Source organism: Rhinichthys klamathensis, unplaced genomic scaffold (genome assembly GCF_029890125.1).
Source record: "Rhinichthys klamathensis goyatoka isolate OS25496 unplaced genomic scaffold, OSU_Roscu_1.1 h1tg000178l_1, whole genome shotgun sequence".
NCBI classification, from domain to species: domain Eukaryota; kingdom Metazoa; phylum Chordata; class Actinopteri; order Cypriniformes; family Leuciscidae; genus Rhinichthys; species Rhinichthys klamathensis.
This window is the reverse complement of record NW_026606707.1, coordinates 834,041-858,088: the sequence shown is the minus strand read 5'-3', so window position 1 is coordinate 858,088 and position 24,048 is coordinate 834,041. Positions and strand designations below refer to the sequence as shown.

Here is a 24,048-nt window from a genome sequence, read left to right as displayed (position 1 = left end):
GCGTGCAATTCAGCCGACAGGAGTGAGAGAGAGCAATCTAATCAGCATTCAAAGACGGCATGCCGAGTCCCTCCGACTCAAGCTGCTAAGTCACCAGATAAAGATCTGCCTGACACGCCACCTTTTAAATAATCCACTTGCAAGTGCGCCATTTAAAAATATTAACACCCTCCTCAGAGAAAGCCAAAGCTGTGGCACGGAGACGGTCGAGGGACTGTATGAAACGAGAAACAAAAATGATGTTCGTAAAGGGTGTAAATGTTACTAATTACAACCTAAATGACATGCGAGTCCTGAAGTCTATACCACCAACAGCAGCATAATAATCAGGCTTTCACTCAGACTTGCATTGCATTGCAGTGGTTGGGAGTTCAGGCGCTGATGGCAGGTGATGTTGAAAAAAACATCCTCTGTCAGCTAGCATTTGAGATGCTCCATGAATTCAGTCAGAAGAACTTAACGTTACTATGTTCCCTCTCCAAATTCCTCTGTGTATTGCTGCCATGCATTCAAACTCACTTCTGTAAACAATAAATGGAGCTGGAAATATAGTCTACTGTTACTCATGATATAGTTCATTTAGGCATATTAAAGTTGAACTGTGTAATTTCTGCATCTCGGGCAGAACCAACTGAACATGTATTGTTTTCAATTTTCTCGAACAATCCTCTTACTAGCCATTCATTGGTCCGTCAAACAGATAGCCCCGCCCCACACTCACACCACTGGTTGCTGAAAGAAAGTCTTTTTTGAGGATGAGCAATTTATTCCTAATTGATGGATTTATTTATTACATATTTTCGGTAAACATTAAACATTTAATGTTTGTAATAATGTAAGCCATGCACAATAAGACCACAGAGGTGCATTATGAAAATAAGTAGGGTTTATTTTGATTCCATGTGGGCTTTTATGTCTCACTATGGAGGGTGGAGGGGTTGTTTGTTGGAAGTGTGAGATTCAACCCACATGACTAATCAAACACCACATGGTTTAATACCAGGTGTAAAAAACCAATGCACATTTCATTATCTGAATGGTCTGTGTGGATCTCTTGTTACTTGTAAGTGTAAATGGAGCTTTAATCCTTTGAGGCTAAAATATAGACAGGAGACTCAATGACTCGCTGTGTGCCGTCTTTCATTTGAAGCTATTGTAGAAACATTCCTCTTGTTCATTAAAAACAGCTGTGAGTTTTAATAGGCTGTTTAAATTTGTTTTAATTAAAATGGAGATTATTGATAGCCTCAGATGGAGAACATGTGACTGTTTTCAGATGCATGTTCATTATTTGCAGCTCACTATATTTAGAGCATTAATGTGCTGATTTGACTGTAATAATCGGCATTATTACAGCATTTTAAATAAATACAATTCAGGAGTTTTCTGTATTGATCTTTTTTTCTATGGGTCTCCAGCTGAACTCTGAAGTGACCTGATATTGTCCATGTAGTTCAGCAAACAAACTTCTCTGCTCTTGTGCGCTTTCTGAAGTGAAATCCTCTTTAAAAAGGAAATCATGATTTCGTTCAAGGTGAAAAAAAGACTCTAGGGGGTCTATGATGATGATGCAAGGGGGTCTGCAGATTATTGAACAAACAATACAATATCAGGGTTAACTTCAGCAAAAGCTAAAGTAAAAAAAAAAAACAATGTTCAATCAATGCCCTTCTAACATTAAACAGTATCAAGTCAAATTGAAAGTACTTGACTCTGTACATTAATATATTGATATGACTTTGAAATGAAATTATGTAAATACAAAATTAAATTTGCTGCTATTGCAACACACATTTATATATTATATTATAGGCCAGACGGAGTGTCCATGCTCCATTTCTCTTTCCAAGTCTTTGGCCCAGAAACGTACATTTGGCCTGTATGTGTGAGAAAGGGATAGTTCACCCAAAAATGAAAATTCTGTCATCATTTACCCACCCTCAAATTGTAAAACTAATTCCATATGAATTGAGCGGTTAAGTCCAAATTTTATGACGAGACACAATCGCTTTATATGATGAACAGATTGAATTTAAGCTTATATTCACATTAACATTCATCAATGCACACATCAACGTTTATGGTAAACGGAAGCTCAACATATTCGCTTGACATGCGAGAACCAATGAGGTTCATTCTCGTGTTACGCAGCACCTTTGAGCTTCCGCAAGAACCAATGAGGTTTGTTCTTGCGTATCAAGCAAATACGGTTGAGCTTCTGTTTAGGTTCGCTGATTAATGTGTGAATAAAAGCCTAAATTCCATCTGTTCGTAATATAAAGCAATCAAGTCTCTTATTTTGTTTAATATTTTAGAAATAATAATAATCATAATTATTAATCATTGCATTTAAATTAGGGGTGTGCACGAGTATTCAAATTTTTGAATATTCAATCTGTAATTATTATTCGAAAAATAAAATACTATTTGAATTTTACTACGTTGCTTTGCTAGCCGTAAATCCAGTAAATCCATAATAAATCCCAAGCACTAACTCGCAATTATAATTAAATGCACAGGGTGGCGCTGTGGAGCGTGTTAACAAGTTGTTTGTATTTGATCACGTCTGCCTCGGGAAGTTTGGAATTACTTGTAAATTATGAAAATTATCCTACTAAATGATCTTACAAAATGGAATTACTTTTGATCAAATTAATGAATGAATCTGAGTTATAATACATCACCACAATGAGAAATCACATGAAATCCAAAAACACCCGTCGAATGAGGAAAGACAGCTGTCCATCACTGCATTCACGACTGCAGGTGAGCGCAGCTGTAGGGCCTACCCTGAGTGAGCCGAGATTATAACTTATCTGATAGCAAAATGATTGAGACATGTATTTCCTTCAAGTTTCTTTGAGGGAGACCGGTTTAAGAACAGAAAACACAAAGTGCTGTTAGACACACCGTTATCTGTGTCTCTGCAACGTCTGTCAGCTCAGCGCGTTTTCTCACTCGAGCATGTGGATATTATTGTTTTTCTCAACATAAACGTGAAACAATATAAACACGACGATAATCATATGCTGATTCGAGTGTACGTTCTGTACGATAACTGGCGCAGTCTGCTTTATTAGTTGAATAACTAATTATTGCGCTGCTTGAGCTTAAATGGTTTTGTTATTTATATTTTTTGTTTAATGTTTTCAACTAAAAGAAAATGTTAACATATATTGTAAGCTTGTTGTGTTTTGCCTAATCGTAAGCTTGTTCAGAACTGGTGACAAAAACTTAAAAAATGACATTTTTCGTTGAACATCGATCATTTAAATAAACGAATATTCGATTTATGAGCCCGAATATTCGAATGCAATATTTTTTTAAAATGCCCATCCCTAATTTAAATCACAAATTGCGATTTTAACCAGAAAAAAAAAAAATCGCAATTAGATTGTTCCCCCCAATGGTGCAGCCCTAGTTTCTAAGTATAACTCTTCCAGTGTGAATAAAAAAAGTTTAATAGTCTGCTATGAATGCAGCCTATATCCATGTTAAATACTGCCCACCTTTTTGATATTCCTTCTGTTCTCATTATAGGAGCCGACTTCCATTTTCATAAGAATGATTATGAAGTGCAGTTTCCTATAGCAACGGCGAGATAAAGTATAGCGAGTAGAGAAGAAAGGAAAGATTTGGATTAGTGTATGCATGACAGGAGAGGATTTAATAGCAAAGACGGAGGGAGGAGAGGTGACTAATAAAACTGAGACGTGCAATAAAAAGGTCACAAATATGAGAGACATTGCTGGAGGGCTGGGGAGAGCAAATGACTACTTCCTGTAAGGAACAGTTTCAACTGAAAGGATTATGCAGAAAGGAATTTCTACATAAAAACAGGGAAAAACAATTATGTGTAGTTGTAATTTTAGATGCAGTCTCAAGGTCTAGATGGGAAAAAATACATACACCCATGCAAGAGATTAGAGTTTACATCATAAAATATCTAGGGTAATAAATCTGAGTTTTTGTTGTGGCCTAAAGCATTTTCAAACCTATTTGCAAGAGATAATGCCACCAATTCCTTTCAGCCTCGAAGACCCACAAGCAGAGGATTTAATAGCTCATTTATCACAAGCCTTTTTGGAGAGCGGCCTAATGGCCCTCACCTCTACTAACTAAGTTTATCATCCCCTCTATTAGCAGGTTTCTTCATTTTAAAATAATTTTCATTTCCGAACATACACTACCATTCAAAAGTTTTGAAAGGAAATTAATACTTTTACTGAGCAAGGATTGATCAAAAGTGAGAGTAAGACATTAATGTTACAAAATATTTCTACTGCAACAAATGCTGTTATTTTTTTACTTTCTATTTAATCAAAGAATCCAGACTACATCACGGTTTCCACAAAAACATTAAGCAGCTATTTTTAACATTGATAATAATGAGACATTTCTTGAGCACCAAATCAGCATATTAGAATGATTTCTGGAGGATCATGTGACACTGAAGAAGACTGGAGTAGAAAATTCAGCTTTTCCATCACTGGAATGAATTATATTCTTACATTGTGGAACTGACTAGCCTATGTAACATTACAAAGCCATATTATATTTGAAACCCACAGCAGGAGCATCATGTATGAGTCACTATTTTTATGGGGTTATTGGTCTCTTTGGGCCTTAACAGATGTCACTATTTTAAACAAAAAAATAACAGCATAAAGGTATGCAACGGCATAAGGGGAATATGGCATAACTCGGACAACTTTTAAGTGATTCCTTTCAACAGTCATTTCTAGCCTGTCTCATATAGCTAATAATGTTAGGCTGTCAGGTTCCATTGAATGGTCATGAATAAAAGTGCTAATCGCTTTAACCTAACAATCAACCCATCACAATCTTTCAACAAAGTAGAAGGTGTCTGTCATGTTCAACTTCTTGTGACCAAATCTGATTTGGAACATGGGTTGAACACATAGGTGGTCAGCTGTGACTAATACTCCACATGCTGAGGTGACAATTTCTGTCACAGTGTCTGCATTTGTGTGTCATTTCCTGGTAGGTGGTGGCACTGCACTCCTTGCACCCTCTCCCTTTTGTCCTCTGCTGAGCTGATGGAATCTCTTAAAAATTTTGGGTCAAGTACCTCAATATCCAGAGCATCCTCAAAATGATCCCTCCAATGCATCTCTAGGCTTCCAATAGTTATTTATGGATGCAAGATAGACAGAGAAGAGATTTGGGGTACATTGTATCCTTCATCATTCTGACAAAGGCGTACCTATAGTGGCCTGCGATGTTTTTGTAGCATCTATATGGATGGCAGGGTTGTGTGTTTGGGCACTAAGAAGCTGTTTGGGACCCAGATCACCAAGGCATGACAGAAACAAGTGTAAGGTTCAGTTTCATGGCTTGTGTTGCACACAATAGTCCATGTCTCTCCATGACAGGCGTAGCCACGGGTGCGCCAGTGCCACCGACAGTGGCAGCTGGCACACATAAAAATAGATGCAGAATTCTTTTATAAGTCTTGAATTGTTGTTTACTTACAATATTTGTTCATTTAAAATGTAATTTAATGTTTAAATTATTATCGTTAAAAAAAATATCTGCCGACATTCGGACTGCCAACCAATTCGCAAACAGCCGCTGACAGTCTGAAGGTAACAAGGTAGTGCTCGCGACTCATGAGGAGAAATGGAAACAAAAGAAACTCAGTTAGCATACAGCGATAAAAGTTCATGTGGAGTTTTTATATTTATAACGTATGATACAGTTACGCAACATCACACGACCAAGAGTGCTGAATACCATCAGGATTGAAAATGTGACTGATTTCATAAGACAGTTCAATAAACAAGAAATTAATATTAAGTCACAATTTTAGACACAATGTTGACTCTTTTTATTCTATTTCAGCAGCGAAAATAGTTCCAAACAAAGATCATAGCAGAACCATAACGCATCTCATCGGAACACAAAACCGTGTTTTCATTACTGAATGATTCAGTGTTTTGAAGGAACCGTTTGAATAAATGGCTCAATGACTCATTCATTAAGACGGTCGCCTGCCGCCAACTACTGGTGGTTTAGTTTTGTGTTTAAAAGTATCATTCTTTCCAACATTTCATTTAAAAAATATTGAAAACAATCTGATAACATTATTTAACGCAGTTGTAATTTTTCAGTGTAAAAATTATTTAATTTGATTGGTAACAAGTTACCATATAGTATCTTATCTTATTATTCCAATTACATTTTTTGATCAAATTTAAGAATTTAAAATGAAAGATGAAGCATATATTTAAAACGATTAGCGGAAAAAATGCTCTTTAAAAAGGTTAAAATATCATAAATATGCAGATTTAAATATGTCAAAGCTGACTGAACACTAATGACTATTGCTTCAGAATAAATTATATTTACAACACCAGTATTATGGTTATGTGGCGACCCTGAGTAGATGTAAAGTTACATTGATTACATGACTCTGAATTCTTTATTTATTAGCGCCAAGTTTAAACTAGGCCGACATATCAAACATGTAACATATCTCATTTGTGCATTAATGGCCATTATGTTTAAAGGACAAGTTCGGTATTTTACACTTAAAGCCCTGTTTCAAGAACCACAGAAACCGAAATTTCTCGGGACAGCAGCATGTGTCCAAATTTTAATCTTAACCGTTCTATTTCATCAGAAACGATCTTGAAACAGGGCTTCAAGTGTAAAATACCGAACTTGTCCTTTAAAGTTTACCAATCAAGGGAGATAAGCAATTTTACCTTTGTTGACTAATCTCCCCTCAGACGCAGCGTCCACAAGATAGCACAATTTATTGGTGAATCCGATATAACAAAACCAATACCGATTATGAAAAATGCTTAAAGATGGGGGAAAATATCAGTAAAACCTATTATCGGTCGAATAATTACATTCCAATGTATTGTACTGTGGGAAAAAATCATACTGGCATACAGACATCCCAGGAACAAGATTCTGACAGAGTCTTCATGTGTTTCTTATTGCTTTACAGTTTGACCACATCACTTGCGATTTATGAAGTGATTCTGACAGTAGCTTAACGATATTCCATCAGTACAATCCAGAAAGTCTTGGCTGTATGCAAGTCCATTGCAGTAATTACAGAGTGAAAGGCAACACAAAGTATTTTAATCATGTCTTGGCTTGAAACGTTCTTTCACTAGTAAGAAAGTTGCCCTTTCTTTATCAGGTTTTACCTGCTTGCCATTTGGACCATTCGTTCACTATGGCCTTGATGCAAAAATAATATATAGTTCAATTAAATTAGGAAAAGAAAACAGTGGTGGGCATTCACATATTCAAAGCAAATGAGTTTCTGCAGAGCTCAGTCTTTCAATACAAACTTGTACATAAAAGAAAACATGCATCACTTTGCCAGTTGCCCTTTCTGTTTAAATGGTCTCTTCTTTGTCCAGAGGACAACACAGTTTGAATGAGGGGGGGAGTCCTTCTGTGACGGTTGGGCAGACACCAGCACCCCCTCTATGCCAGGACTCCCCCAGTCTTCTCCATCTGGCACACCAGTGGGAAGATAAAGCACCAGAACGGCATCTTCCCGTTCTCCCGCATGCTGCTTCCTCTTGTCCTCATGATACAGTCCGCCCTCAGTGGGACTCAAAAAAAAAAAAAAAAAAACTATTTCCATCAAAACCTACAAACCCTGTCCAAACCCTTTAAAAACAGCTTAAGACAGCACCTAGCTCCCTTCAACGATACTGAAGCAGTTGCTGTATGCTTTGTGGAAGGTTTTTGTCTATAATGGCTGACAAAAAAAACTGGAATATTCTCAATCCATCCTGACTGAATGCAGAAAACAAGTCACAGTTCACTCCAGTCCAGAGTGACTAGAGAAAGGAGAAAGTGCTAGCGGAGGTATTTTTTGCTGAGCAAAAAAACAATGTTCGCTAAATTCAAAACAGACACAGATTTGTTTCAGCCCAGCTGGTCAGTGCTGACCTTTTGATTTGAAGCTTGGAGTCTGCAATTATGCCCAATTACTACACTAAACCATACTTACATCGTGAATACCAATTTATTAATCAAGCAAACACCACAATAACTCCGGGTCTGAACAACAACAGTAAGGCAAGTAGTTTGAAGGTATTTGATTATTTCTAAGGGACAGAATATTAGTACCCATACTTGGGGAAGTCATCAAATGACTGGACTAGAGATGCACCGATTGCAATTTTCTTGGTCGATTCCGATTTATGTGATTGAATATTTTAGAATACTAGGCTATAATTGACAGCATACAAACAAAAATCTACTTTTTTTGTTAGTTTTTTGTTCGAGAAAATCGGCCAATTCCAGACCCTAGCAGTTTGATCGGTGCATCTCTAGACTGGATTTATCATTCCTACCTGGAGTCAGTTACACTTTATTTTAAGGTGATGTAGTTGCATTGTACTTACTCAAATAAGTACTGAGTAATATTAATTAACCACATGTACTTACTATATAGAGTTAAGGTCAGGGTTTGATATAGGGTTAGTTACGCATAATTTACTACTTTAATTACTATATAGTAAGTAGGGGTGTGCCGGTTTCAGAATTGGTGATGACGGTTATGACGTGAGTCAAATGTGACGGTTCGTAACATAACCGTCGTCGGGGGGGGGGGAGACGTGCATGCTCGGGCAGATTCGGCTTGAAGTCGGTCATCCTCGGACGCGGCGCCGCGCGCGCTGTTACAAAAAAAGCCGTGCACACAGCCAAGCCAAATGGGGTCTTTCTTGCCGGTCTTGCGCACCGAACGCGTCATTTTTGCCGCGCGCACCTTCGCACTCGTGCGGACGCGTCGAGTATAAACAAGGCTTTAAGGCCAATTTATACTTCTGCGTCGAGTGTACGCCGTAGTGTACGGCGTAGGCTACGCACGTAGGCGACGCCGTCATGAGCATTTATACTTCTGCGTTTAGGTCTGCGTTGCTCTGCAGTACAGCGCCGAAACGCTAGTTTGGCGGCGGAGGGTTTTAATGTTCCACTGTGTTTAGATTCCTCGCGGCAAGAAGAAGAAGATTCCTCGCGGCTGTTTTGAGTTTAGGTTACTGCAAGCAATGGCGACTGAAAGAGAGCAGATCATGTTGGAGTTGGAGCTTATCGAGGTGGAAAAGGTAAATTTTTAGTTTTTTTAACTGTTTCGCTGTACTTAGAATTTGAAAATGGCGGGCGGTGCAGAAGAACACGCCGGAAATGCATAGGAGGAAACGCGATGCTACCAAGCCGACCAATCACAGATCTTGCGGTCCGCGTCGTCACGACGTGTAGTTACATTTTTGAGGAGGTGCGCGTCAGGTTACGGCGAAGGGTACGGCGTATGGTACGCGTCTGTGCGTATGCTACGCCGTACCTACTGCGCGCACCCAACGCAGAAGTATAAATTGGCCTTTACTCTGTGTCAGCGCGCGCTCTGATCGGTAAAGTACAGACAGACCTCTCCCGAATCATCTCCAGCAGTAGCAGCCTCCGTTTCCCTCTTAAGCTGATATTAGTATTTAAACATTCTCTATGATAAAAAATGTTTGTAAAAAATGTTTTAATAGTACGGTTTTGGCGGTTATAGAGTTCTAATGACGGTGTTCAACTATAACCGTAGGTCTCACGGTTATATAATAACCGTCACACCCCTAATAGTAAGTACATATAGCAATGTGTAACTACGTCACCTCTAAAATAAAGTGAACCCATATGGACCCGACTCATATCTAGAGACCAGAATATCAAAGACTTGCGGGTGGGTACTTTTGAATAAAAAAATATTCTGAAAAAAATTCAATAAAAATAATAGCAACCCTAGCAACTGAAAGACATGACATGAAATGCTCTTGCAAGGTTGGTATCAATATTAGGCTATAATAAATGTTGCTCATAAATCATCCTAAAAATATATTTTAATGAATAAATACAATTAATATATTAAAATAATATAAATTTAAATACAAAAAAGCACAATTAAGATGGAAACTACAATCAGTTATTTTATTGAAGAGTATAGGCTACAGCTCTTGAAACTTCAGGAAACTTAACAAAAGAAATCATGGTTAATGTAATGTCAATACAATCTGAAAACATGCAGCTTTGTCATTATTATAGCAGAAATCAAAGTATTGGGGGGAATATTGAGGCAAGAAGTTTAAGAACCGCTGGTCTAGAATAACCAAACTATCAATAGGGTAAAACCCTTTTAACTAAAAGGCAGGACTTTCCATTCCCACAGCCACCATATGATTTTTCCCATTCATATTTCCACAAGTAGAACATCTCCTCCCACTTAAATGGTTCTGTACTAAACTGTTCTCTATTTAATGTTATATGGTTTTACGAACACTATCTTAACTCTGTTTTTTTTTTAAAGCGCAAGTGTGGCAGCAAGCACTGCAATCCAAACCACTGTTTGTCAGTCAACCCACAACAACTGCACGTCCCAGTTTTCTAAACAGAGCTGCAAAAGAGCCTCCCTTATCAATATTCAAAGGAGCCCACAGCAAATTGTTTAATTGTTAAACACACAAGGCCATTAATGCTGCATAACCGTTAAGGAATCCTCCCTATCAGTACGACGCCTCACAACTCCCTCTACATTCATCTTCCTGAGTGACAACGCACAGAACCACATGCATGTCAATATGACAAGCGGCCGGCTGACTTTATTGGATTATTGAAAATTGAGGTGACAGAAAAGAGTAGCAAGAAGAGAATCAACAAAGACATCGAGGGAAACGGTGTACGTATGTCTGCGTGTTTGGATTAGGTTATGGAGGGGGAGGTCACCTTCACACGACTCGCTGGCAGTAATCGTACCTTGGACACGTCCTTCTGCCTAATGGAGCCACCACAATGGTGACGGGGGCCCGGTGACTAACTCGCTAATCTAATAAGTCACACGCAAAATCACAAACTGGACATGGCCTGTAGCGTCATCGGTGCACTGCAACGGTTAGGGATGGGCGGCATGAGCAGAATCCTATATGATGGTAGGAGTGAGATCTAGAGATGCACCAATATTACAGTTGTGGATGACACATCAGGTATGTTATAACAGATTACGGATAAATCACAGAGATAAAAGTAGCCTATACTTTGTCACAAACAAATCAATTTTAAATTTGAGCATCACAACATTATAATGTACAGTCAGTGTGAAAAATAAATGAATATATTAAGATATATTTAGGCTAAAAGTGTTTTATTTGTGCTTTAAAAAAAAAAGTTAAAATGAGCTTGAACAATTAAATATACTGGCTAAATATCCAATAACATCTAGATAGGGGTTAAACGGATCATTGTTGATCCGTAATCCGTACGGACGAGGCCCCGTGGTTCGGCACACATTTGAATCGCGGATTAATTGCAAAGTTTAAAAATCAGAGTGAAAGTTTATCATATAATCAAACTGCAAGCAATAGCACAAATAAAGATAGACTAAATAAACAGTACTTTTCAGGTAGGTCTAACAGTAGTTTTCAAGTAGGCCTACAGCAATTACGTACACAATGTGTATCTGATATGAATAAAACACAGGGCTCTAGAGTGCGACCAATTTGGTCGCATATGCAACCAAAATTTGTAAGGGTGCGACTAAATTTTTTCCTAGGTCGCACCAGTGCACCTAACCTTCTCGCATGATCGCATCCGTTGCCTCTCAACAAACGAGTCTTTTGTTCTCCTTGCACGCATGGTTGGATCATATCGTGGTCTAAACCAATCAGAGATAGAGATTGGGCTGGTCTTTGCCTCTGATTGGCTGTGGTTCAGATATTCCTGTAGGACTAAAATGCTCCGTGCTGTCTGTGTGATTGAAATAAATTGCGACGTGAGCACCAGAGAATCAGTTACGGCAATCAGCAGCATCAGCTAAATAAACGCAAGAAAACAGACGACGAAGAAACTTTAAAAAATGTAGGCTATTGAACTAGGTAAAAAATATTGATTTCTCGATTTTAATCGATTCTCATTTTACGAACCGTTGGGCTATGCTGTTTTCAGTTGATGAATGAATGGAACATTGTAGCGAGCATCCCATCCAATAAATCGCAATAATCTTTGTGCTTTGTTACTATTGATATGAAACAAAGTCTCAGATTTCAAATTAGGTCCATTTTCTTATGAAATTCAAAAACATAAATAGTGTTTTGACGCTGTTGCGTGAGATCGCTCTGGCTCAGCTCAGCTCAAGAGAAGCAGCAGCGCGGATTGCACATGATCTTCTCTTCCGCCTTAATAATACCAGTTACAGCGCGAAATAAACATGAACGAGCATCTGAAAGTGTGCTAAAAGATAGAGTACAACTTATCGAAATCCGTATCTTTCACATGGAATCGCTCAATCAGTGTTTCAACCGTGGAAAGACGTCAGTAAAACGCTTGTAAACAATGTCATGTAACGTCACATTTACCTCAGAAAAAACATATCCAGTGACCATAAACTCGTTAGCTAGCTAGAAAAATTAACTCTAGGGAAGAGCATTTTGCCAAATATATGCACCATATTGCATATTCATTATAATTTTTTAATGTTTTTCAATATTTAATGCATGTTGTTTGAAAAAATCTGGCAAGTTTTTATGCAGCCACCATTTAAATGTTTATATTTCATATAACTTTATTATTATAAAAATAAATAAAAGTGTAATTTAAGTGTTTGTGTACAAATCAGGTAATTTTTACCTTCAATATTATAGTAGGCTAATGAAGCATAGTGGGCTACAACTGACTCCCAGTTTACAGCATTAGTTAAGAGATTTGTTTTCCTTGAGAAAATTTGCCATGTATTGTACCTGATATCCAAAATAATCAATATTGAATCGAATTGTGAAATTTGTGTCGATACCCTGCCCTAACTTGAACAATGTAAAAACAGCACTTTAAATATTTTTTTTTTTTTTTAAGATTAACATTTTTATATACAGTATAATTGTGCTTCAAAAAAAATGTATTATTATTATTCTTGTTTAAAAGCATTTACATAATATATATGAATGTATATGGAGCGTGATAAAAAGGTGACCTTGAAATTGTGGCGTTAAAGGCAACGCGAGACGAGGAAAAAATTTTGTGCACCTAAATTTTGTGCTGGTGCACCTAAATAAAAAAGTTAGGCGCACCAGTGCAACCAAGGCAAAAAGTTAGTCTGGAGCCCTGAAACACCTCCAGTGTTTCCGCTACATTCATTCTGCCGTGGCGGGCCGTGACACCAAAAATCGGCTGCAGCTTCTCAGTGAGGTCCGATATTGTGCATACTATTGTGTTATTGTTAAGCCCCACTAAAGGCATAAAAAAACATTGTAAAGCACCATAAAGTTTGCATATATTCCAAGACTTCTAAAGTCATTCAATAGCATAATGTGAGGTAAAAATTCATATTTAAGTCGTCAAGTTAAAGTTAATGGAAACTTATCTCTCCTCAGTCATTCTCCATTCAGCATTCAAACAGCACGTCACGTTCGGTTACGACGACACTCTCTTCAAGATCAATGTTCCCATTATTATACTTTATTTGTAGATAAAGGTCTATGGTTTGCATAAAATGACTTATCTTGCTGGAGTTTATTGCGCTTTCTAAATCATATTCCTTTCTCCCGGGTGTCTGTTAGATTACAGCACTGGAGTAGAGAATTGTTCTTCATGGGCACTGCAACTGAAATTTAAAACTGTTAAAAGAAAAGGCTCAATAAACTGTTGCATAGATACAATACACTAAGCATATATATATAATCTCTTCGCTTTGTGCTTTGAACTTTTCAATGCGAACTTCGCGAAGCGCTGCACGCTATGACTTTATGTTGTGTCAAGTGTCATTCTGCGCACGGGATGCGCATAATGGCTTTGCCGCTCTTATTGAAGCCTTTCATATTATAATACTTAGGGAGTTTTAAACACCTAGGGCAAGGGGGCGTGGCCCATGGGAATATCACTCATGGGCCACGCCCCCTCCCCCTGGGGATATGGGCCTGCCACCACAGCTGGAAAAAATCCTAGAGGAAACACTGACCTCGTCAATTTATAACTGAAATTATTGTTTTCGCTGCTTCTATAGACATCAGTGTGTATTTTACAACCTATAAATGTATTGTTGTGTTGTTGTGTATATTGTTGTAACATTATGTGGTAGAAATCACTGAGACACAGTGTCTGAGACAGCATTTTGTGCACGCGCTTCTCTACCGGTCAATATTTCTATACTGTCATACCGTCAAGCCATAGCATGAGACATTAAAGGGGTCATATTTTGGTTGTACTGTGTCAACCATTGAATAATGGTCAAATATCAAACATAAAAATGTAAGCACCAATATGAACAAGCGTTAAAAGAATAGGCTTTCACCTGTAAACAAGCTGGAAAAAGTATCAGGGCAAGTTTTCAAAAGAACAGCTTGCACAGCGCCTCTTTCTTTGCTCAAATACGGTTGAAAATAAATCAGGGCAGAGCAATTACCTCTCAGCACAAACCATCTAAGCTGTAACTTCAGCAAATTATGTAAAACTGAAAAGATGGGGGGCACATCAAAATAGCCTTAGTCACTGTGTTCTTATAAAGGGTCTGGGCCATTTCTTGGCAAAAGTCTGTTTCCACTTTTCGTTAAATGGAGATGTCCCATAAAACTGTGTTGTAAATGGTTTATAATGCCACCAGCAGGCCCACTAATGGAGAACCTGTTTTCAATCAGCAGCCAAATTACTGCAGAATTAGCTTGCAGATACTTAGCTACTTCTCAGTTCTCTAAGAGTCTGAGAAATATGAAAACTTAGCAATTTCAATGACAGCGACTTGGGTACTACAGAAAACACAATGGGTGACATCAAACTGGCATTCTAAGGATCATATGGGGTTCCAAAAAAGTGAGCAACTGAACCCATACACGAAAGGCCGAGCTACAAGGCCATCAGTGAAGTGTATATGATATTAGTTACTTTAAAGGAATAGGCTAGTTCACTCAAAAATGAAAATTCTGTCATAATTGACTCACTCTCATGTCATTCCAAAGCGGTATTCCAAAGCATTAAGGAAGTATTTATGATCAATGCCTCGCTATTCATTTTGAAACCTGACTTGAGCCTTGAATTGCTACTTGTTTGATGGCTTTTACCAAACATCACATGGATACACACAATATGGAAGTTAAAATAAATTTAAAATAAAGAAACAAAGATAATATTAATCCAATATTGAGGCAATAAGACAAACGTTTTACTTACAAAATACAAATATTTTAAGTTATAGGCTAAGCCTTATTTTAGCATGATTTTGACAACATTATAACAACAACAAACAAATACATTAGCCTACTGCTTTCTAAAGAGAAAACATGACATGAATCATTTATTTTTAGAACGATTCTTTAAAATTATTTTCTAGAATAATTTTTAATTGTTTCAGGTTTATTCATCTATAGTAACAGTATATCAAAAAAGGATACAATGTCAACTTCATAGAAATATTTTTCAGGTAATATTCTGCACATATTTATAATACTTCCATTTCTAATAAATAGGTATTACACATTACAATCACTGTAGTTGTCTTTATACAAGGGGATCAAGCACACACACAAAAAAAAAAATCAACATATTGGAAATCTGTGGCAACAAAATTAGAAAATTCCTGCTTTAGAGTAAAAAATAAACCCCTGTGTAGAAGGACAAAAAGACCGTTTTGACGATCCGCAAAAACAATTAAAAGCGCTGTATTGTTGCGATGTCACTTTGTAAAGAAACACTACGCGCCTGTAGACTGAACTGGTAATACGCTTGTGCACGACGTCATCTTTTTCACCAAGTCTCGTTTTTGTACACAAAGATAATAACGGTATTGTTTTTTTTAAAAACTTGCACTTTGAAACCCAGAGGTTTGCATTTTCAGGCCCCCAAAACACCATTGTCATGTAAATTAATGGCCAAAACGCATAAAAAAATGTTTTCAGTTTTTAGTTGAAAACGTTGTCGTGTAAACAGCCCCTAAGTCTCGTCAAAGCGTTGTCTTTTATTCAGATGCTCATCATGACCTTCTTAGAGTGAACGGAACTATAGCAAACAACAGATCTTCTAAAAACTTCTGAAACAAACCAAAAAATTCGACCACACTGACTGTGCCACAGGACTCCTAAAAAAGTGTTGACTAGGCTGAATTGTTTAAATAAATAAAAAATGCATGTTCCCATGCCAGAGCCCAACGTACCACTGAGAAGTCCAAGAGACTTTCAGTTCCCAGATATGAGTCCTATAAATGTTGATCCCCGACACCACAACCGATGCACTACAGAAATAAAATCTCTCATTAGAGCCCAGGCCCTGAAATTACTCAAATTCAGCGCACATGGAAATCATAAGACAGCGTCAGCAAGGGGAAGTGGCTTTTCAGCATGTGGCAACAGAGGGCCGGGCATTTCAAACGTGCCAATTAGTTCCCTCTGCCAGAATGAAGTGGGTGAGAGGGTGAAAGAGGAAGATACCAAACTATACTACTGAGTCTGACACAAACAAAACAGCTACTAAGACCACTAAACAACTGTATCTTGCTTGAAGGGCATCTCTGGTTTTATGCTCATTAATTAATGACAGCTGCTATGACAAGGTAGCCTACATTATCCAGAAAATCCTTTTCAGGCACAATGCTTTTATTATATTTTATTTTAGCAGGTCACAATGATCGGCTGTATCTGAAATTCTTTCAATGATTCAGCAAATCAGCAAATTAGTGTCTGTGATCCAATCACACGTGTGATATTATCTGTTCATCTTAATGCCAGTCAAAATATAGACCACAAATTTTCTCCAGCAAGCCCTAGCCTCAGGAGTCGTTCTGTCTTTATGGACAAAACCAGAACTGACAGAATATTAAACTAATTACATGAACAGTAGTACCAGAAGATTGCACAGGGTCAAGAAAATGATGTTGTCCTTGGTCAAATTATTTCAGACTTCTGATGCAATTGCACGAAACTTGCTCTTGAGCTTTACCAGATCATTTGATATTGCTGACATGCTTCATGTGCACTCTAAAATTCCTAATATATGCTCTTTTGTTTGTTTGTTTTTAATAAATAAAAACTCTGGATGGTTGAAACCCTCACCCGCAGTGTTCACGTATGGTCATGTATAGGCTCCATTCTTAAAATAACTCCTGACGGACAGAATTGCTGTGTACAGGGTATATGCAGGAATCTTGAAGTTAATTTTAATACCTTTTTAAGACTTTTTCAAGACCTTCTCAATATTTTTTAATACCTCACCGCCACTTCAAGCTGTAACCATTTACATCAGTGATACTTTTAACTTAACAGTTTTAGTTTGTGATAAAGACTATATACCACTCTGATAAAAAAAAAATCAAATAGGATGGGATAGTAAATCAAAGCAAAGTTTATTAAAAAACAAAACTTTGCTCCACCCTCAACAACAATCATGCTGACATGTGCCTCAGTTCTTCGTTTTTTTTTTTTTTAATAAAAATTACTAAATTCACACACTTTTACGATGTTTTTGGGACTCAAACTGTTGGACAGCTAATTCAGAAAAAATTAGGGATGCACCGAAATGAAAATTCTTGGCCGAAACCGAAAACCGTAAAAGAGGAACCCAAGGCCGGAAAACCGAAAACCGAAACACCGAAAGAAATTATGCCAATTATAAGTACCATTGCATTTATGGTTATGACTGTGTACAAACTTTACTAAAATCAAGGCATTGCAATTGCACAAATTAACATTTTCAAAGAATAAATCCATTACAAATTATGCAAATATTTATTTAGCACAATGCACAGTATAAAATAAAATTCAAACTAAAATGTTTAACTTGACCCCACTCATGTGTACATTAAATAATAATCTGCTGGCCTGCAGAAAGGTTTTAAAATTAAATGTTCTCTCATAAAAACAAAGCTGAGCACGAACTTATCACACCAGCACCCAGTTTGCACGTCTAAATTAGTTGATTACATTTTAAAAATGAGCATATACTAGCATAAAAAGCCATTTTAATGAACAAAGGTCCATGTTTAATACAAATGTACACGAAACTTAATGAAATATGTTTAGTGAAATTAGAAAATATTTAAGAGAGCGTTAATTTAGTACATATTCCTATACATATTTTGTTGTAATGTCACAAGTAATAATCTCAGGTTTACATGATTATTTTTGAATTGGTGGTGGTAGGCTACTAAAAAATAAACATTGTCACGTGTTTATCTTTCTTCTTTACACCGATTCCTGATGGTTAGAGGACAGTTACTTGAGTCGTCCCCTGTCGTTTCAAAGAATAGTACAACGGCGAGCGCGTCAAGTCGCCTCGACCGTTTGGAGAGGTAACGTTACGCGCGCTGTCTTTGGAGACTCGCGCTGCAGAGGCAGGCGAAATAAACAAGGCTTCCGTCTCCTCGCGGGTTCAGATATACTGAAATACGTCCACACCGCAGACATGTTGCTTCAGACAAGCACGTGCAGGTCGCGGTTTCTGTTTGCGTCATCACAACATTTCACATCATAAAAGTCTTTCGGCCGAAAACCAAAAATGCACTTTTGGGCTATTTTCGGACGAAAATTTTCGGTGGCCGAATATTCGGGGCATCCCTAGAAAAAATACTTTCAAAATTTAAGACTTTATAAAGCCGTGATAAGACTTTTTAATACTTTTTAAGGGTCTTAATTTTCCCAAAATTGATTTATCACCTTTTAATACTTTTCAAGACCCCGCGGATACCCTGTGTGTAGAAGGACCTGGGAAAGGGCAACAAAACCGGCGTAACAATAATGCATAATGTCTATAGCATAACAAGAGTGGTATTGTTCTGCTGGAGCCCCACTGCATGAGAGATGTTAAAGGGACAGTTCACTCAAAAAATTAAGTCTATCGACATTTATTCACCCTCATGTTGTTGTAAACCTGCAAGACTTCCTTTCTTCCACAACAGGAGCTGTAAGGCACAATGTCTTGACTGACACACAAAATATGCAGTGAACGTGAATAGTAACTGAGAATGCCATTCTGCCAAACATCTCTCTTTGTTTTACACGAAAAAAATAAGTCGTACGGTACTCAAAATTATGAGTAAATGACAGTATTTTAATGTTTGACTGATCAGCGTTTTGAGGCGCGTGAGCTTTACTTCTCATGTAACGTAAATCTCACTGACACGTTTCTTTGAAGCCCCACCAAAAATATCAACAAAACAGGTCAAATAATACTTTCTAACAGAGCGGTGTGGATATAAGAGTTGGTTTGAACTGCACTGTAAAATATTATGATTTGGAAACGTAAAATAAAACTCATTGCGTTGTAGCGATGTTTGATTATAATGCCATTGGAAATAGTGAACTCAGCAGACATCGACTTTAAAGGCAGCATACGATACGGCTACGTTTTGGGTAAAAAAAAAGAAACCAGAAAAGAAAGAAAAAAAGACCAATATGTTTGTATAATATGTGTGAGTGTGCGTTTCAATATATGCACGGTCATTCACAGACGGAGGCATTTTTTTAAAAATGTACTAAATCTCCATGTACGTGTTTGGAATTAATTTCTTTAACTTACGCCTTTTTCATAATCACACCCGATTGAACCATTTCAAATATAGGCCTATGCATAAGTAAAAAAAATATAATAACAATAAAAAAACATTGACACGACATTGCACAACATTAATATATGGCATATTTTACATAAGAAAATGCATATTTGAAGAAGTGAGCTCGCTGATAGAAGAAATGTCCCGCGACACTCGCTCTGCATAACGTTACGTTAATGCATTTTTACCAGAGAATATGCGCTGTGCATTATAGATTACCTGTGGTCAAGAGTTCAGCTTCATCCCTCGTATACATGACAGAACTAACGTTAACTTACATTGCGCCCTGCACTTGATCCTCATCAAACGCTTCTTGACAAGAAATTGAGACCACGAGGCACTAAAATGAGAGTTACAGCGACAAAATAGAGTCAGTCTTTATAACTTGCTGTGCTAGGAGATGAACTCATTTGCACTTGTCCTTTGAGAAAACCACCCTAAATTAAAGATATGCAAGTTTTTAAATCGGTCGGTTAGCTAGTGCACTAGCTTAGCCGACGTCAACTCACTCACCCGTTAGTTTCTCTCTGAGAATTACTAGAATTTCGCGATCACTCCAACCCTCGTGGCTCTCATTAATGCAAACAATAATCACCTTAAAAGTGCAGCTTTACGCGAAACAAGTGTCATGAACAAGACCGAGTGAATAGAGAAACGCTTTGAACTCACCGTCTCTCCGTTCCGCCGCGGTTTGCATTTCTTTCCGTGCACGGCAACCGCTCGTTTCACCCGGTTCAGTTGGCCACGTACAAATCCACTTTTAAATCAACTGGAAAAATTATTTGATTCCACAGAGTAACGACTCTTCCTCTACTAATGTGCCACGCGGCCGTTATAATCCCGTTATTCAGACTGGTTGCTGTAACTACGGTAGAGTGTAAAAGCTTCTATTGTTGTGAATCCAGAGTTTGTGTCTCACGGACTTGTGCTCCAGAGCGGTCGGAGACACTGCTGCTGCTATCACGCTGTCTCCCTCCCTACTGCTTTACAGGTTGCTCGTGCGCATTTTCGGAAACATTCGTGACCATTCGGCCGTTCACGAATCGGTTAGATTAGTCTCCGCTTAGATTAGTGTGGTTGCTGCTTTATGAGACAGAGGTATGTAACGTTAGTGGGGTTTAACCTAGACAGATATTCAATTACGTTTAACCTAAATAGAATACATTTAATCAAATATTATATGTAATATTTTTAATATATTACACAACGATATCCATCAGCCCAGACCTTTTGATAAATAAATAAATAAAACTCTTGAAAAATAACAACAATCAGTTTATTGAAGTTGACCATGGCCAAATTATTAATCGCATATTAAAACATACAATTAATTGAATGTTACATTATTTAAAAGTAGGCTAACAACTAAAAAAATAAAACATAATTAAATAATATAGATTTAAATTAATTCGTCTTGAAACGAAAGTTGCTATCGTCTTTTCTTCCCCATTTGTGATGTCCTTGTAATCCGGGTTCTTGAATAAAACAATTTTTTTTTAGCCTATAGAGTGGGATTTGATAGCGCTCAACACAGAGGAAAGATGAGGGCTGTGTTCAAAACCGTCCCCTATACCCTCTTTCACTATTCTTTACATTACTCTTACACTAATATAGTTCACTTTAGGGACTGAATGAAACCGAGTGAGTGAATTTGGACGGTTTTGCATAGTTTGTGCTTGCTGTTTTAATACTCATTTGAAACATAGCATACTGGTAGCTCCAGTAGAAGCCTGAAAAGATTTATCTTGAACTCTGTCATGGAAACTAGGATGTATAAACCTAAATTAAACAATTTATTCATTAATTAAAAAGGAATGTATACTTGTATGATATTACGCTGTAGCCACATTGGTCCAGCGGTTTGGAAAATGGATGGATGGATGATTCACCTGTGGGCGTCATCTTCTGGTGAGACCCGAGAATTAATTTGGCACAACCACCACTGTGCATTATGGATATTCTCTAGTCGTTGAGTGTACATCGGTTGTACACTCAATATTGCGGTGCATTGTGGGATTGAATGAGTGCACTCGATAACATCCACTATGCTTTTTTGGACACCCCTCAATGACTGTCCCCTAAAACAGTGACATATTTAAGGGTGTGGGGGTGATTTCGGACACAGCCGAGATGTCACTGCAAGACAGAGGGCAAGTTATTTTGATTAAATATTATGAGGATTGAAAAAGGATGTCCATTGATAAATCATTTAATTAATAAAAACTATAAATACTCCATATTCCATAAAAAAAATAATTGTCAATTCTGATTTCATGGTGTCTTTAAATATTTAATGAATCCCTGTGTAATAACTATCAAATATATATCCCTTAAATCCACACTATGGAGGTGGCGAGAATAATTTTCCATTACATTAAAAGAAAGATTAACTTCCCACTACTTGATATAAAGAAACATATCATGTGCAACTGGATGCATTTAACCGTATTTTTGGCCAGATTTTGCTCTCAGATATTAATCTGTTCTCAGTTGCCGAGTTCCAAATTCTGAAGCAGGAGAAAGTAAATAATGGATTTGACATTAGTCTGACACATTTCTGAAAGGAATCCATTACATGTTCTTTTAATTCAAGGCAGAGTAATTTCAGCGGGTTTTATAGTATCCATTTGTTGAAAATGGGGTGCAATAATATGCCCAGTAAAATATAGCTTGCAGAAAATGGAAGGAAACACTTATTTTTCGTCCGCTGAATTTTGTAGAGTAACTATCTTGGATCAACATGAAAAATGCATACAATTCTTGAGGAAAAATACAGCCAAGGTCAAGTCTCAAGCAGGGGCTTGTACAGTGTCCTGTGCAGGCAGCATTACAATGGTGGCATCATCATACATATCTATGCGTAAATGTCTGGCCAGATTTATCGTATAGCATAATGGTTTTAAAATAACAAAGCCGCATTTGCGTTTCAGCACTCCGGTCCGGCTATGGGTGTGTTTTGGTGACCTCTCAGAAATTCCCCTATAGCTGAACCAGTATAGGCTCACTTAAAGGCTGGCTATGAAATGGAAAGCATGCAGCACAATCCTCTTGAGAGGTAAGGGCTGCCACACCTCGGGATTAAGATGTACTGTTGGTGATTTTGAAATGTGAAATATTAATCAATTCCATCTAGTGGGATTTGCTCCCCTGAGAAAGCTGTCGGTAGGATGGAGGATCCCTTTATCTAATACTTTGGGACATTTTAAGAATAAAAACTATGTTAGTATAACCATGACAGTACACACACAGCTGCTGTTTCTTAGACTTTCTGCTGCAAATGTTCTTCCTAGCTATGAATTTGAAGGCTGTCACTATAGGTGCCAATTCAGAGTAATCATTTATTTTCTGGCAGCAACCTGCTGACAAATCTAACTTGTTACATGGCTACTTTTTTTATGAAGTGAGAAGCAAGAAACCTCCGATTGATGACTGCCATTAAAGTAACACAACTATGTAGAAAATACCCTGAACAACGGTTAATTATACCATTTAGCATCATTATAGTTATACAAAACATATTTGACAGCAGAATGATGTGATTGACCAATCAGAATCAAGTATTCCAGAGAGTGCTAGAAGAATATTGTAGTATTGTTTGTTTGTTGATGGTGGCAACATCAAAATTTAAAGCAACATGAGAGGAAGAACATGTCAAGAACCAAGTAAATAATATACTTTTATATAGAATTAAACATTTAAATCTACATTTCTATAAATAATAATAATGGCATTTTCTAGTTGAAGAGAAAATGTAATGCAAGAGCTAGCGAAATGGAGAGCTAGAGAACATTACAGGAGAGGAGTGGTGCGCTAGAAAAAGTTGAAGAACATAGATATGGTACAGGATATAGATATGGTAACTTTGATGGTGTTATTGAAAAAAAAATCAAAGGTAGAATGTCCCAGCAGTGAAGATGTCAGAAGAAGATTGTAAGATGTGGCTGAGGTGGAAAGTCAGTCAGCTTCTTTGCTCAATTGAGAGATGACAATGGAGTGGGAGGATCATCTTTAATTGGCGGATTTTAAGGGAATGAAATGGAATAAAATTAAATGCAAGGTATGTATTACTTATTAATGGAGCAAGTATACTGTATATATAATGAGAAACAGTTTTTCATGAATGTAATTTGGCACAATTATCCTTGCTAAGTTTGGCTTCCCTTACTCGACTCTTTTATTTGACAGCCTTGGCACAACCTCCTTTAGTATCATCATCGGGGTCTGTTTAAGTAACTTCATCCGTTCTGTTCCTGTTATCACTGTCAGACTTTCCTCCACATATAGGGTTGCAGGAGTCATTTCTTCTCCAGAAAGCCTTGAGGGAATCTGCTTTTTCATTTTCTTTTGTGGGAGCCATCAGCAAATGGATATTAGATGGTTAATTTTTAATTCCGCATTCGTGAAGTCATGTTTTTGATGGGTGGAGAGAACGCTAATGGGGCCAGATTGGGTATCATTGCGGATATCTGGGAACGACCCCTGGGACTGTT

General features: G+C 37.5%; 1 protein-coding gene across 4 annotated transcripts in view; it reads right to left on the bottom strand.

Moving 5' to 3' along the window:
* ptprfb (protein tyrosine phosphatase receptor type Fb) overlaps window positions 1-20,540 on the bottom strand; it is a 218,470-nt gene extending 197,930 nt beyond the window's left edge. For all 4 annotated transcript variants that reach the window (XM_056260780.1, XM_056260782.1, XM_056260783.1 and 1 more), the window contains exon 1: window positions 20,228-20,540. The gene's annotated coding sequence lies outside the window, so the exon portion shown is untranslated. The remainder of the gene's footprint in view (window positions 1-20,227) is intronic.
* Window positions 20,541-24,048: the final 3,508 nt, after the last annotated feature.